This window comes from Mauremys mutica, chromosome 14 (assembly GCF_020497125.1).
Source record: "Mauremys mutica isolate MM-2020 ecotype Southern chromosome 14, ASM2049712v1, whole genome shotgun sequence".
NCBI classification, from domain to species: Eukaryota; Metazoa; Chordata; order Testudines; family Geoemydidae; genus Mauremys; species Mauremys mutica.
The window spans coordinates 265430-281723 of NC_059085.1; the positions used below are offsets into that span (position 1 = coordinate 265430).

The 16294-nt window shown below is 46.6% G+C and overlaps 1 non-coding gene across 1 annotated transcript; it reads right to left on the bottom strand.

Moving 5' to 3' along the window:
- Positions 1-961: 961 nt before the first annotated feature.
- TRNAC-GCA lies at positions 962-1033 on the bottom strand. Its single transcript has one exon. It is a non-coding gene; the product is annotated as a tRNA-Cys (tRNA).
- Between the last annotated feature and the right edge of the window lie 15261 nt (positions 1034-16294).

Genomic DNA, 16294 nt, shown 5'->3' on the forward strand with positions numbered 1-16294 from the left:
CAGACAGAGCCTGTTCCAGAGCTGGTGAAGTGACAGGGACACACTCCCGCTAGTGCTGGCTCTGAAATAACAGCAGAAGCAGATCAAAGAGAATGAGCTCATGTGGGAGCTATGGGCAGCTGCCCTGTCAGTGCATCACTCACCTGGCAGGTGTTACACAAAACACAGCACTTCCCCCCACTGCCACCACTTCATTATACTGTCCATGGGGCTGTTTGTCCTGCAGGACTTTGATCTCTCCGGGTGGTCCATGGTAATTCATAAAAGAGCCATTAGGGGAGCAGGAGTCATCCCAATGGAAATCTCTTCACTTCTTTCTCAGTGTTACCTTCTTAGCCCTGGCTTTGGAGATGACAGCCTTACTCCTGTCTTGAATTTAGGTAGGATTTTGATCATCTTCTGGGGCTTGGCAGCTTAGAACTTTTGAGGGCTTTTCTCTGCCTTTTTGGTCCCTGATGCAGTCAGTACATTCTAGACATGGGCATGGTGACCTTCCTGAGGATCTTTAGCCAGTTTCTTGGTGGCTATTTTCCTGCTCACAGCCACTGTCTTCTTCTCATGCCTTGTCCTGGGGGCCCAGCTGCTGGTTGAATGGGAAGGAGCCAAAGTGCTGGTGACTTTAGCCCGCACCAAGTGGCCTTTGCTCGTCAGACTCCTGAACCCCAACTGGATGTGGTTCTTGTTCTTCTGCACAGCACAGCCCTGGAGAAGAGGGATCCTCAAATGTACATTCATATGATCCCTTTGTTTAATTGACGAAAACATAAACTAGACACTTAGAGGATTGGAACTGATTTCAGCTGATGGACAGGTGTGCTAGGTTTTTATGCATTTGGACAGTGAAATGTTGAGTATTTACATTCATTTCAAGCATCCCCGTATTGTGGAGCTCCTGAACATAATGGAGAATGGAAATGAAAATGTTTTCCCTTTTTTCAAAAGGGAAAATAAGAGGCTTATTAGAGAGCACTTGGATTTGAACCAAGGACCACTTGATCTGCAGTCAAACACTCTACCACTGAGCTATACCCCCTGAGAGCAGATGCTTTCTCCATTGTAGCTGAAGCACATCAGTGATTCCAGTAGCAGGGGCAGGTTCTCTCTAAGGCACAGAGATTTTTCGGGGAGTTGGTGGCTCCTTTCTTTCCTCACCCTGGAGTAAACTCAGCTTCTTATTCCATGGTACATGTTTTATGGAATAACAACAGCAGCTTGAAGAAAGAGGAGAGTGAATATCTCACTCTCAGGGCTGAAGATGGCCACGTCCCCTCTGTCTGACCGTTGCCATTGCAGGAGAGAAGGTTTCAATGGAATTGAATGCCCTGGCTCATACTAGAGACACAGAAAGGTTTTGCTGTTAGTTGAACAGCAAAGGAGATTGTGTCTGTATGTGAAACTGAGGAGGGACATGAAATGCCCACAGGGTGGCGCAATGCCCTAAGCTAAGGCAGGAGGGTGAAGGAATGGGGCTGAGGAATGACTGAAGTGGACTCACCTGGGATTGAAATGACATTTGTTTGTGTCGGGCAGTGAGAAATGTGACATTAATACAGATGCAGGGTTGAGGCTTCTTTAGCTCCTTGTAGAACTTGAACTTGATTTCCCTGAAGGTAAAAGGGGACAGTCTGGGGCGGCCTTGAGTCCCTGGCTGGAGCAGTGTATGAAAAAGGCTCCAGAGATGCAGCTGGCAATTACAGGCCACTGAGGCTAACGTCAGTACCAGGCACATTGGGTGGAATTGTAGAGCCCAATGATTAGACCCATCGGTGAATGGAATTTGCTGGGTGTAGGGGGTGGTTACCCGCTCCTGCCCTGCGGGGCTTGAAGCAGCCCAGGAGAGGGCTGGGGCAAGGAGCCTGGGCTCATTGGGGGAAGCAGGCTCAGCTGTGGCCATGCCCCAGTCAGGCCCAGCTGGCCCCTATAAGAGGCTGTGAGCCAGGAGCCCAGTCAGTCTCCCTCTGCTTGTAGCGAGAGAAGGGCCTGGCTGCAGGGACCCAAGCAAGACACCTAGAGTGGGAGCAGGGCTGGGGAAGGGCCAGAGGAGCTGGGAGCTCTGGCCTGGAAAGCCCCAGGCTGCAGGCCTGACTATAGGCTGCATAGGTGCAGGGCTGCAATGGGGCAGCCCAGGGGGAAGCAGAGGCGGCAGGTCCAAATCCCTTTGCCTGTGGTGAGTGGCTCATACTGCAGTCTGCCCCAGTGAACGGGGGCTGGATGGAGACTGGGCAGTAGCCAAGACTGAGGTAAAGTGGAGATAGTGGGTGGGGGTTCCTCTGGGAGGGGGAGACCCAGAACTGGGGGGGTTCTGCCAGGGAGTACTGCCAGGGTAAATGGGGCACTGGGGTCCTGGGAGGGACAGGGGGCCAGCTGCAGTAAGGCGGATCACCAGCCTGCAGAGGGCGCTCTGACAGCTGGAGAGCTAATTCCCAAGATGACCAGCAGGAGGTGCCGCTGGGTGAGTCTGCCCCTGCTTACATTGGGGAAGAATGAACATGGTTTTTATAAAGGAAAATCATGCCTCACGAAACTACTATAATTCTTCGAGGGAGTCAACAAGCATGTGGATAAAGGTGATTCCGTGGATATAGTATACTTAGGTTTTCAGAAAACCTTCGACAAGGTCTCTTCCCCAAAGGTTCTGAAGCAAAATGGGATAAGATGGAAGGTCCTCTCTGGGATAGGTAACTGGTTCAAAGGCAAGAAACAAAGAGTCTGACTAAGTGGTCAGTTTTCAGAATGGAGAGAGGTAAATAGTGGTGTCCCCCTGGGGTCTGTACTGGGACCAGCACTGTTCAACATACTCCTAAGTGATCTGGAAAAAGGGGTAAACAGTGAGATGGCAACATTTGCAGATGATACAAACCAACCCAAGTTAGTTACGTCCAAAAGAGAGTGCGAAGTGTGACAAAGGGATCTCACCAAACGGAGTGACTGGGCAGCAAAAAGGCAGATGAAATTCAATGTGGATCAATGCAAAGTAATGCACATGGGAAAACATGATCCCAGCTCTACATCTAAACTGATGGGGTCTAAATTAGCTCTTACAACTTAAGAAAGAGATCTTGGAGTCACTGTGGATAGTTCTCTGAAAACATCCACTCAATGTGCATTGGCAGTCAAAAAAGTGAACAAAATGTTGGGAAGTCATTAGGAAAGGGATGGCTAGCAAGATTGAAATATAATATTGCCTGTCTATAAAATCTGTGGTAGGCCCACATCTTGAATACTGGAGCTGGTCCCCCATCTCAAAAAGATATATCGGAATTGGGAAAAGTACAGAAAAGGGCAACCAAAATGATTGGGGTGTGGAACAGCTTCCATGTGAGGTGAGATTAATAAGACAGAGGAGTTTTCAGCTTGGAAAAGAGGTGACTAAGGGAGGGTTATAATAGAGGTCTATAAAATGATGACGGGTTTGGAGAAAGTAAATAAGGAAATATCAGAAAGGGTAGCCGTGTTAGTCTGGATCTGTAAGGAAGTGTTATTTACTCCTTCTCATAACACAAGAGCTGGGGTCACCTGATGAAATGAATAGGCATCAGGTTTAAAACAAACCAAAGGAAGTATTTCTTCACCCAACACCCAGTCAACCTGGGGAAACTTTGCCAGAGGATGCTTGACGGCCAAGACTATAACAGGGTCCACCAAAGAACTAGATAAGTTGATGGAGGATGGGTCCATCATTGGCTATTAGCCAGGATGGGCAGGGATACAAAACCATGCTCTTGAAGTGTCCCCAGCCTCTGTTTGCTGGAAGCTGGGAATGGGCGACGGGATGGATCGCTTGATGATTCCCTGTTCTGTCGATTCCCTCGCAGGCACCTGGCATTGGTCACTGTGGGAGGATAGGATTCTGGGCTGGCTGGACCATTGGTCTGATCCAGTATGGCCGTTCTTATGACCAATAGAGGGCAGGGCTGGCTCCAGGCATCAGCGCTCCAAGCGCGTGCTTGGGGCGGCATTCCGCGGGGGGCGCTCTGCCGGCCGCCGGGAGGGCGGCAGGCGGCTCTGGTGGACCTCCCGCAGGTGTCCCTGCGGAGGGTCCGCTGGTCCCGCGGCTCCGTTGGAGCTTCCGCAGGCACGTCTGTGGGAGGTCCACCAGAGCCGCGGGACCGGCGAGCGGCAGAGCGCCCCCCGCGGCATGCCGCCGTGCTTGGGGCGCCGAAATTGTTAGAGCCGGCCCTGATCGAGGGCAGTCCCCACCAGCAATATTTATATTTGGTGCACTGGAAGGGCTAACTTTCCAAAGCTGACCAAAATGATCAGTGAAAGTGTTTTGGAGAAAAACACTAAGCAGAACAATGTGAATGAAAATTGGGAGCTATTGTTTGAGGAGCTTGTTAGATGGGGGCATAAGCCCCATTGCCTAATTAGCTGAGCTTGCAATGGCCTTCCACTCAACTCCCTGACATTTCTCCATCTGCAAATGTGGTACCCGTTTTAAAACCTAGATCCAATCAATTACAACAGGTCAGGGAAGATTCTAGGCATCAATGATCTGATCATTGGGTTGATGGTGGTAAACGAGATTCCCATAAGGCTCCCTCCCTCCCTCTTCCCAAGAGCCACCCTCATCCTCTCTCCGCTTTCTGCTCTCGCATCCTCTGCAAACTTTCGAAGACAGATGCGTCATGATGGCCTTTGCTTGTGGGGATGTTGCCTCTTGGTCAGGGTTTCGGCCCTTTTGGGGGGAAGGACGCAACAGATGGTGGTGTGGGGGAGCCCGGGGCCTCCCATGGGCTCTGACCCAGCCCACTCTGAGGGCAACACTTTCTACCACCCTGCTATTGTCCTAAGTTCACAGTTTATCACAGGAAGCTCTGAAGGGTGTCAACTCACTGCTTGGTACCTCTTCTCAGCCGGGCGTGGCATGGCAGCTCTCTCCTTGGGGTGGCAGCTGTCTCTGTTATGCCTACAGATCCGGGTCGGTGACTTGTCGGTGGGCGGGATTGAACCGGGGACCTCTGGAGCTTAGTGTGTGGGCCTCTACAGCATGAACTAAAAGCCACCCGGCTGTTAGCGAAGGCTGTATAGAAGACATGTTTTATTGCTCCCTCTAAGTGATCTTGGTGCCACTAGCTGGGACACCCCACCGCACCCTGGAGGTGTGTGGGTTACATACTTCCCCTAGCTGAGGAAGCGCATCCTGAGCTTTGGAGAGTTCCCAGCTGTAATCCCGGATGACCCCTGTAACGATGCGACCTCTGTAAGGACACTGCTGAGAGTATCAATTCAGGACAAATTGCTTGGAGCAGGGCAGTCACAGCCCGAGGCTGGGTGCGCTTTACTACCGTATTGTCCCGAGTATAGGCCGCACTTTTTTCCCCTAATTTAAGTCTTTAAACTAGGGGTGCGGCCTATAAGCGGGATCTTGCCAAAAAAACCCAATAAAAATACTTTCAATCCCAGCCGCGGCGGGGATTTAAAGAGCTCTGGGTTCCCCGCCGCAGCGGGCAGCCTAGAGCCCTCTGAGTCCCGGCCGCGGCTGGGATTTAAAGAGCTCTGGGCTCCCCGCCGCGGCGGGCAGCCTAGAGCCCTCTGAGTCCCGGCCGCGGCTGGGATTTAAAGGGCTCTGGGCTCCCCGCCGTGGCGGGCAGCCCAGAGCCCTCTGAGTCCCCGCCGCGGCTGGGATTTAAAGGGCTCTGGGCTCCCCGCCGCGGCGGGCAGCCCAGAGCGCTCTGATTCCCCGCCGCGGCTGGGATTTAAAGAGCTCTGGGCTCCCCGCTGCGGCGGGCCGCCCCGAGCGCTCTGATTCCCCGCCGCGGCTGGGATTTAAAGAGCTCTGGGCTCCCCGCTGCGGCGGGCAGCCCAGAGCGCTCTGATTCCCCGCCGCGGCTGGGATTTAAAGAGCTCTGGGCTCCCCGCCGCAGCGGGCAGCCCGGAGCCCTCTGATTCCCCGCCGCGGCTGGGATTTTCTTTAAGTTAAAAAAAGTTAAAAATTTAATTTTTTTAAAATAGCACCAAACTTTAAGGGTGCGGCTTATAATCAGGAGCGGCCTATACTCGGAACAATACGGTATGAAAGCACGTCACAGCAGCCATGCAGAGAGGACTTTGGTTTCATCCCACTGGCCAATCGGACGTCATACAAGCAATTCCCTCAGCTATTCCAGTTTCCTTCTATCACCACCAGCCCCGCTCCGTATGGGGATGAATGGTTATGAAAACCAATACCCCAGTAAAAGAAAAAAGGTTCTCAAACGACTCCAAAGGACCAAGCCCCAGATGCAGGTCAATAGACAAGTCAGATCTTACCCATGTCAAAGTTAGACTCAGGACTCACAGTTTGTCAGACCACTCTGTTTTATTAACACAGCGCTCTGCTAATAACACCCAGATAATGTGAGCGGCCATGCAAGACCCAAATAGTCTTATACAGATAAAAGAGTGGGAATTAAACAAAGGGACAAAGAGAGCAAAACAGTAAAATTCACCTGAGGCACAGCAGCATATCCTACTTCCTTAATAACTCTTATCCATCTAAGGCTAATGCATCACCAATTGCCCTTAAATGGTGCAATTGCTCTATGTTAATGTCTGTATTTCGGACACCTGGATTGCAGCATTCCAGCAATTTTGCTTAAAGGTACAGACAGCATTTCTTTAATCCTTTCTATTTTTACAATATAATTCATTCTACTTTCACAATCCCTCCTTTTGGTCACGCTTCGCCATGACCAACATTGGACTGGGTTCCACATATTAACCGTTCTTTATCTCTTTGTTCATCAGCGATATTCAAAACCATCATATTAGCTCTCTGTTTTGGGGCAGTCACCTGGGTGGCATATTTTACACAATTCTGGATACAACAGGAGATTAACTGAAAACATACAAAAATTATTAGGATTCCAAACAGGACAGTCAGGGCTTCCTGAAACAACCAGTTTCCTATGCCAGAGAAATTGAACAGGTTACTTAGCCACTTCCATAAAGATCTCGGCTCTTCATGGGGAAGATATGTGATTTGTTCTAAGTGGCTAGCGCGATCTATTACCTCATTGGTGGTGTTTTCCAATGAGAGCACAGTACCCTCCTTTGGTCGCCAGCACTATGTTCAATGCCTGACAGTTTTGGAGGGCCACCTGTCGGATCGCCCCTGTTTCTTTGGCCAGGGCTCTTAAACTTTCTCCAGTTTTATTTGCTATTATTTTAACTATTGCTTGTAACCTTAGGAGCCTTTTTGCCTGGTGTATTACTCCCCCAAGTGGGATAAAGGAACTGCCAATAGTCTCTTCCCAGGTGTCATTACTGTTCCATATTGTGTTAAACGGACAAGGTCCTCCAGTGAGGTCTGGGGAATTGAGTGAGACAGCCAGGACAGGAACACCCGTTTGAGAGTGGGCTGGGATGTGGCTGCAGACCCGGCATTTAGAAATATTAAGGGTCTGAGCTATCCACACTTGCTGCTGGATAAAAGAATTGTCATTGTGGACTCCCCAGACCTTCAGACACCAACAGCCGAGGAACAGGCACTAACAGAGGCGCATGTTGGAGGCAGGGCCCTTCTGGTTCTGACAACCTCAACTGAGGGAACTGCAGTCACAGTTTTATGTCCACCAGGCAGCAGGCGCTAGGCTCACTACTGCTGCTTCTTGGGCCTTGCTTTAGGTTGTCGTCTGCTTCTGGCAACCCTTACGAGAACGTAGATTGTAAGGTATTGCAGGCTGTTCCTCTACGTCTTCTTCTGGAGTCAAAATTGACTCTGCGTGGTCCTGAGGTGATGATTGGTTCGCTGGGGGTGGTGCATTCTTACACGGCAAAGCATGTATCCATGCTGCGGATGCCAGAGAGTTGTGCCTGATGATTCTTTGATGCTCTTTAAGTATTTTTGCTTCTTTCCTTGACTCTGGCTATAACAATGGCCTTCACACCTTATCTTTTCCTGATGCATTCATTCCTCATTCATACAAACAGATTGAGAATACAAACAGTAGTATTTTATATTGAGCAAAAAGGCATTGCAAATTAAACCTTGCTAAATTTTACAATCAATAACCAAGACAATTTACATTGAGACCCAGGCATTCAATGTTTCTCTAATTTACTTAACATAGACACAATAGAGAATCCTGTCTCTTGCTAACTAAATCTTAAAACAAAGAGTTAAGAGAGGGCCCAACTTCTAATGCATATGGGAAAACAGAATCTTATAGTCCCAGAGGGTCATTTCTTTCTGCTATTCAAAAAGGGTGGCTAGCAGGATGAAATCAAATTATACATTCATTTTCATAGTACATTATAAAGTCCAGCTCCTACATATCCCCCTTTTGACAGTAAGATTATTAATCGCCAGTGTCACTTCTTATTTAGTCCACATAATAGAAAATACTGGGAGGTGATTTGGGCCTGTGGCTCTAGCTTTGCATATATTTGTTTTATCCAACAGCACATTCCAAATATTTCAATTAAACACATACAATTTAAAACCAAACAGTTAGGGGTAGTATCATTAGTATGCCAGTAGTTGTGAGAGACTATTCAGAAAATACGTTATACCAATGGTAAGCTGTTATGTCTTTCTGCAGTGGCAATTCATAACATGTCCCCATTTGCGTGTATAATATGAATGGTTCTGTTTCCCACATTGTTTTGTTTGTTTGTTTTTGTTTTTAGGAACTATGTTACCTTTCTACCTTTTTAAACAGATGATTGATAACTGTTTGCCATTCAGTGCGAAGATTGATAGAGAACTCGGCTAAATCAGTGCTTACAGTAAGCTGAGACTTTTTGGTTGTGGCAAATAGTAAATGTGATTATTGGTAAACACAGTACTTACATTACATGTACATTTGTCTACTGGTGGGTTGCTAACACTTTTATCCTTTTAAAACACTTTTTTCCAAGAATTAACACACACATTTCCCATTATACAATACTTTGGTCTAATTTTATTAATTTTATCCCACATACAGGATCTTAGTGAGATGTCTTTACTACAGGGCTTTGGAGCAACAGGCAGGATAAGCACACCCACTTTTGAGGAGTCCACTTGGTACAACCTCTAGTGTCCAATAGTTTCCCTTCCTCCCCAGCCCATTAGCTGGAGGTCCGGGGCAGCCAGAAGGATCCCATGTATAATATGGAGAGTGGGCTAACTTTCCATATCTTTGCTTCCAGAGCCTGTTGGTGTGCGATTTTAACAACAATGTCTTCACTTAACAAATTTTGTCTCACCGTACTGGAGACATATTGCATCCAGTTATATTGATAGGTATTAAACAATGATCTTTTCCTTTGCTTTAACAGATGCATTAAAACCTTAATATTTTCCGATATTACCCAAAACATCTTATGTTCTAAATGTCTGCATTTCAGTACATTCCATAGCTATCGCAGGATGTTTTTTCTTTCATTTGTTCTGTAGCTGGTGTTAGCTTTTTATGATTTTCTGAAAGACGGAAATAACATTTTTCTACCCCTTTTGGGGTGGCATTGATTATTGCTTAAAGATTCCGTTCTTTTACAAATACCCTTGCTGATTGTCGGCAAAACAGAGGAATTACCCCCATATTTTCCTGTGGTTTTTTTGTTCTATAGGCAGGCCAGGTTTTAATGGGTTCTACTTTTTAAGAGTTATGGGGAAAGTATTCCACTGTTTAGTTATTAAATCCATGAGGTGGTGTACCTCAAGTTTTTCCTCTTATATAGCAGACCAAGTTTGTAATGTTTTTGCTGCTGTGTTAAGCTTTAAGTTTATTCACAGGTAATAGCTGAGAAGCATCATTACCATATTACCTTAAAGGATTTTTCCAAAAATCATACACACTATACGTTGTTACAGGGGTACTTACTAACATTACATTTATTTCAATGTTTAATATTAACAATAACATTAGCGTCAAATCTATTGAAGGTATCTTGTTATACCATGTCTTTTATGTAGGCAATTTGTTTGCTGACCAGATACGTTCTTTATTTGCAGCTTCTTTTGTGCTAGCAGTTGTCACCTTTCTTTATCAGTTAGGTAATTTGCATCAACACAGGCTTGGCTTTTGGATTCAAAGCCATCAGCAAAGCTCAGAGACTCTGTCTTAACACACAGGGATCTGAAAAAGAAAACAGCCTATTGTGGCTCTTTTTGGAGCCCTAATAGGATTTTAATTCAGTAGCACGTTTCATTTGTATTTCTTTTTTCTTACAGAGTTTTCATGTACTGTTATTAAAGTGACAGTCTGATTACACAGAGCCATTTTAAGGCTCAGTGTTTTTAACATTGCTTCTTTTTGTTTTGTGCACCTCACCTCTGCTGTTGCTTCAGAGGGTCACTGTTAATTTTTTTTTATTCTTTCACTACAGCTTTTATCTGCTATTGTTACAAAAAACCAACCAAACAAACAAAAAGACTCCAGAATCTCTCCCTGTTCTCCTGATTTTGACTTCCCTATTGCAGCCATGACTTGGTTTTTATTTAAAAACATTTTAAATTTTATAAAGAATCAAGTTACCCCTTAAGGGTTAAATGCTAAATCCCAAAGCCAAACAACACTAATTACCTGTGTCTTGCAAAAAGGTTTATCAGTTTTGAAACTTTGAATTAGAGTCAAATGAATTTTTAGTGGCATTAAAAACAAAAACAAAACCAATTTATCTTACACCTACAAAACAGGAGTTTTACAAACCAGATGTGCTGGTTTAGATTCTTAGAACTTTATATATTTTCACAGACAAATAGATACATACACATTTTCTTTTCCTTAACATTCCTTTACACTGCCTTGTTTTTACATAGCTCTATATATATTTGGATTATTTACAGGCACTCTTCTGGAAAAGGGCCCATTTTCCCTTCAGAATGGCTGCAAAGAAACCAAGAATTCTCTCTCTTTAACATGGTCCTTTTAAACATTTTCACAAAGTTTAACTGCTTACTTTTCTCCAGCCTCTGTAGAGTTAACTTTTCACTCTTTCCTTAAATCACTTGTTTATCTCCCAGAATGACACCTTTAGTCACCTCAGATTTCACTATTTTAAGTATTGTTCCAGGGGTTCATGCCTGCACTTATGCTTTTCTTACTCCTGACACTATTCCCTTAGGGCTTCCAACCTGTTTTTCAGTTTCTTTATCTGTTGCTTGCCTGCTTTTCTGGGCCCGATCCTGATTTTTTTTTCCAATGAACCGTTTGTGAGTGATATTGTGGTCACTTCACAATTTTGAAAGAAATGTTTAAGGAAAGGGACCAGGAAGGGTGGGGGCTAGTTGAGGAGCCCATCCTCTTTGCTGAATTGGTAGTGGAACACTAAAGAATCAGTTTTTGAGGCAGACAACAAAGGGGAACAAAACAAGGGGCTTTTTGTCCTTTTTACAATGAGATGGGAGTATTAAGGGGGTTGGATCGATCCGGGGTGGAGGTTTTTTGAGAACGGGGTAAAGGGGAGCGCTTAGTCTGGTGGTGGGAGAGGAGGCTTTTAATAAAGCTTTTAACTTATTATTTGAATATTTGAGAGAGGCGAGTTTTGATTTTGTCCAGCTACGATTTGCCTCTTCCCACCACTGAATGAAACAATTAACCTCTTCTTTAGCCAATTTAGTTTTAGATTGGCCGAGTTTGTCCTTTAAGATGTCCACTTGGTCTTTGTTCCAAGATTTTAACAGTGGCCACTGAGTTTTGGGATCCCCCTGAGTTAGCCTGGACCATTTTTCCAGAAATTTACAGGAGTCCGGACCCTTCTTACAAGAGTCTGGACCCATCCTAAATATATAAAATGAGCCGGTGTTCGTTTAGGGAACTGTCCCGACTTAGACGTCTGGTTACCCATACAGGAGGACTTCACACACCAATCGCACAAGAAGGAAATTCGGGTTCGTCAGAGCGATGCCCGGTGCAACACACAAAAGGAGCCCAGAGGCTACTGCCTCAATCGCCCTTGCTTTCACACCAGGGGTTTTACCCAAAGTGCGGTGCGGCTGCGATTGTGCAGATTCCACTCACTCAGACCGCGGGGACAGGAACCCCTTGGTTGGCCGATCCCCGGATGGAGATGGCACCCAGACTCAAACACTCCACAGGAAGACGGATAGTCACAGAGACAGGACAGTCCTCAGTCCAGACAAAGCACAGAAATAATTACCTGACCAGATTCCTGATGTCAGATCCCAGGATCCCTACCAGATCAGAGTGGGAACCAACAGGTTCAATGGCGTAGACTTCACTGTGGTTGTGCGCCTTTCCGTTCTGGTGGAGGACCGCTCGGGCCAAATGCCCAGGTGCCGGCTGCCATGGTCGTCCTACAAAAACGGTCAGGAATCACACAGCCCCAGTGAAGGCGGTTGCCATCTCGGTGGAACCTCCAAATTGTCAAAGTTAGTCTCAGGACGCACAGTTTGTCAGACCACTCTGTTTTATTAGCACAGCGCTCTGCTAATGACACCCAGATAATGTGAGCACCATGCAAGACATAAACTATCTTATTTATACAGATAAAAGGGTGAGAACTTAACAAGATAACAAAGGAAGCAGAATCAGAGAAGTTTACCTGGGCTAGCCATGCATATCTTATTTTCTTACTAACTATTACCCATCTTCTGTTAACGTTTCGCCATTAGCACCATTGTTTATGCCTAATGTTTCTTTTCCTGGCACCTGTATTTCAACATTTCTTATTTCTGCTTAAAGGTACATACAACATTTCTTTAATTCGTTCTTATTTTTACAATATAATTCATTCTACTTTTACACCTGTCAGGGTGGTTCCTTGTTCCCTACCCTCCCAGCAAACGTTATCATGAACAGTGACAACTTCCCCTGGTTTCACTTTACGTATACACTGAAGCTGGGGGGGTTCTAACGGCCAAAATGTGCATTGACTCGCTAACCCCACCAAATGTCGAGTGTTATTCCAGGAGCGCTACCAGCAAATCGGCAAGGCATACCAGGTGGTCTAATCACCCAGCAGCTAAATCAAACCTCTGTGTGGTTGGCAGGAATGAACACAAACACTCCCTGGTATCTGAAGAGATGTTTAGTTTTACCCTTGGTAAACGACAAGGCTAAAGGGAAAGATGGTGGTGCCAAATATAAAGAGTGAAACACGAAACACCTGGCAATTTGCTGACCAGGCCTATCTTAGCAAGCAAGGTGTTCTGTTTACCCAGCTTTCTCTTAGCTGGTCACTATTTGCTAGGCCTCTCGTCCCCTGACCATACTCTGGACTTTGGGTCTGGAAAAGAGCTGGCACAAGCCATAGACCAGGTTGTTATACAAAATGCACATGGATTTTAACCCTTCACATACACTAATGGCAAAGTTCTTGATTCAGGCTTGTAGCAGTGATGGCATAAACTGCAGGTTCAAATCAAGTCTCCGGAGTTCATCCACAGCTGGGATGGGTCATTCAGTCCTTTTTACAGAGCTTCAGTTTGTAGCAAAGTTCCTCCAGAGGTTTGGAGCAGGACTGAAAATAAGATGGAGACGAGGCACCAACCTTTTATAGTCTCTTGCCATGTTGTCTTTGCTTTCCCAAGGAAACTCTATCCAGTACGTGGCATAGAAAAACCTTAGAGTTCTGTCCATAGGCAGGTCCCTGCAGTCCTTGCTGAGTCACAAGGCGTATCTGCCTTCTCTCAATGGGTCGATTGTATAGCTGATGGTCCTTAATGGGCCATTAAGCAGTCGAGGCAGAACTGACACCGACTTGTCTGGGGTGTTCCCCAGAAGCAGAGCACAAGTTTGAAATACAGGCAGCATAGAGCCAATATTCATAATGTCAATTACAAAAATGATACACATCTAGAGATAGCATCATTATAAGCAGCCAATCAGAACCTCTCCATAGACCCCTTACACAACAACTTTTCTACAATATTGGTTGCAAATATAGAACAGCAGTCGCAACGGTGATCTATACAGTTACAGATTATGTCAATAACGTCACAGGAGGTGACATGGCATCCGTGAGACTGATACTGGAATACTGCCTCCAGTTTTGGTGTCCTCATTTGAAAAAGATGTTGTGAAATTGGAGCTGGGGCAGCAAAGAGCCACCAAAGGTTCTGAGGGCTGGAGAAAAATGCCTTCTAGTGAGCTATTGAAAGAGCTCAACCTGTTTAGCTGATCAAAAGAAGATTGAAAGGCAACTTCATTGAAGTGTTGAAGTGCCCTAATGGAGAGAAAAGATTGGGTATTAAAGGGCTCTTGAATCGAGCAGCGAAAGGCATAACAAGACCCAATGGCTGGAAGGTGAAAAGAGACAAATTCATATTACAACATAGTCAACAGCGAGGATGATTCACCACAGGAACAAGCTACCAAGGAAATTGGTGGATTCTCTATGTCCTGATGTCATTTAATGAAGACTAGATGCCTTTCTGGAATGTGTTTGCCCCAAAAGTAGCTCTTGTGTCATACAGGAGGCCTGTGATATGCAGGGGGTCAGATTAGATGCTCTAATGGTCTCTTCTGGACATAAAGTTGACTCATTTCTGAAAAACTGAGTGCAGCATTGGGAGCAACGCTCCTTGAGTGGGGTGATCCACAGGGAGTAGCTCAAACCTCCACAGTGCCTGGCCAGGGGCAGGACATTAGCCCAGCAAGGGAGGGGTGTGGCAGTGACATCACAAAGACCTTTTGCAGGACCTCAGACTATTGATCCAAGGTGGTGGGGAGGTGGTGACCTCACAGAGAGATGCTGACGTCAGCCAGGCAGGACAGGGGCGAGGGGCCAGGGAAACCTCAGAGATCCCTGTGGCTTTGCTCCAGCAAGTCTCCTTCTCCAGGTCTCTCACTGAGGACTGAGGGAGTATTCGGGTTCACGGACGTGAGCGCCAGGAGGAACCTCTTTCGACTTTTCTCCTTCCCTTGTAGTGATTTTACTAGAAAACAGCCATCCCTGTTTAGAAGGTAAGAGCCTCCTGGAGGTTTGAAACCTGTTCAGTCTGATCCATCTGGTGACAGTTGAATTCTAGGCATGGAAAACAGGAGCTTAAGGAGGCAGAATTTTATTCCGCACGTGGGATTTTGTCTCTTAGAATCACTGGGGACATTGGGGTTTGTGCTTTTTTTTCCACCTTTTCCTCCCTCCCTCCCTCTTTTCTCTTCGTCTCTTGCTTCTTTTGTCCTTTCTCCTGTTCCCCTCCCACTACCACCTGTGTGTGTGTGTGTGTGTGTTGCGGGGGAGTGCTCTGCAGCTCCCACTGTGGGAGGTCCACTCAAAAATGTGGGGCTGAAATTGTGCTCGGGCAGTGATCCCCACCAGTGACCTGGGCCATCCTTTGGGCTCTCTGGTGAGAACCCTCAGCCTCCCGCCCTCAGTCTCTACCCTGATTGGCTGAGCAGGGGGTTATTGACAGGGAGGAGACTCAGGTCCTTGTTGGTCTCTTTCAAGACCAAGGAAATAAGTCAGAACCAGTTCTGTGTTTGACAAATTTTGCTACTTCTCTGCATTAATGGTCTCTGAGCAGTTCATGCTTCTCTCTAACATTGCAGTTCTCCTCAAATACTTGCTGAATAATTCCTGTGCACTGTTGTTGGTCTGGAGCTCATCTGAGAGCACTTTATTCAGGTCATTCAATGTCTGAAATTCAAGATCCGATGGTTAGTTTGAAAATCAGGGCTCTTGGGTCCTATTCCCAACTCTGCCCCTGACTGGCTGTGTGACCTCAGACAAGTCAATTCTCCTTTCTCAGCCTTAGCTTCTCCCTCTTTCAAGTAGGGATAATAATGATCCGCTCCTACCTACCTCACGGTGCGTGGAGGCAGGGCCGACTCTAGGTTTTTTACCGTCCCAAGCAAAAGAAAATTTTGGCTGCCCCCACCCCAGCCCTGGGCTCCCCCCTGCACCTCCCTGCCACCCCAGCCCTGGGCTCCCCCCTGCACCTCCCTGCCACCCCAGACCTGGGCTCTGCCCCCCACATACCCTATGCTGCCCCAGCTCTTGGCTCTGCCCTTTCCCCCCCACTGCTCCCCCACTGACACCCCCCACCACCACCCCCTGCCACCCCAACCCTGGGCTCTCCCCCCACACACACACACCTGCACTCTCCTTTCACCCCAGCCCTGGGTCACTGATAACTTGCTCCCAGGGTGGGTCATTCAGCAGGGATTTTGGATGTGCACAGAACACAGACAGGACTGGTTCCCATATGGTTACAGAGCTGCAGTAAAGTGGAACAATTTTCAGCTTGTGTGATTGAAGGAAATCTGGATGCGTATTATAAGACTGTCCTCCCTAAATGAGGAAAAGTTGAGGTGTCTTTATTATTCTTTTGTTCCACTCCTTTCTATGGGGAATTTGCCAAGGCAATATCACTGTCTTCCTTTTAAACAAATAAAACAAAAACAAACAAAAAAGCAATGGC